Here is a 993-nt window from a genome sequence, read left to right on the forward strand (position 1 = left end):
CTTAGGTGGAATCCTGAGCCCCATCCAGAACCTTATGAGGTGAGACATTCCCATTAGAAAGGACAAGCAGACTGGAACAGCTACAGTGACAGAAGATACATCTTCAAAAACAGATCATCAGGAAAAAACAAAAAACAAAAAATATCAGAATGACTAGATACTACATGAATAAGAAAGCTGTTCGCCAGGAAGACATCAAGGCTAGCAATCAAGTGCCTTCAGGACAAACTCCCCTCTAAGACTGAAACTCAAAGGAATACACAAACAAGCAAGTAAGCTTACTGGCGACCACATTGGTCTACTGGTGAGTGGAAGAGGCAGAAAGGCATCAATGAAGAAATGGGCTGAGTTCAATCCCAGTCCATTGAATCCCATTGACTTGGAGATGAGAGAGAGAAGAGGAAGGGCTGGTTGGTCCAAAGTGTGATGAGACCAGAGGACACTTGAGCCCATGGACAAGGACTTAGCCACAGAGGGCTAGAGCTGAGAGTGAAACATCCAGCTGATGTGAAGTGAGGGGAGATGCACAAGAACACCCAAACTTGCATACAGTACCCTTTTGACCTAGCCTCGATGGTTCGATAATCAGAACTTGACTGGAAGAAGATTGGGGAAAAAAAATTTTTTTTTTGGATAAAGGAAACAAGGGTAAATTGCTTCAATTTGATGAACCTGACTTATACTCAGAGTGGTAGTTACTCTAAATACCAAGAAAGGGAAAAAGTGTTCACATCAAGTATCAACGCTATCCCTCTGTACACAGGGTAGATAGGGATGGGCAAATTAGACATTGGCTACCTAAAATGAGGGGGCAATAAAGGCACGAAGTGACTGGCTTACAAGGTTTCAAGAGGGAGTTTAGTTTAAGAGTATCGGGGGAAAGAAAGAGACCCCACTGAATAGCTGTCATCTTGTCTAGATGGGTCTGGTGAAAAGAGATAGGGAAAAGATTCATAAGATTCAATAGTGACTAATTGTAATCATGACTAATTG

Source organism: Chrysochloris asiatica, unplaced genomic scaffold, assembly GCF_000296735.1.
Source record: "Chrysochloris asiatica unplaced genomic scaffold, ChrAsi1.0 scaffold00050, whole genome shotgun sequence".
In the NCBI taxonomy this organism is placed as follows: Eukaryota; Metazoa; Chordata; class Mammalia; order Afrosoricida; family Chrysochloridae; genus Chrysochloris; species Chrysochloris asiatica.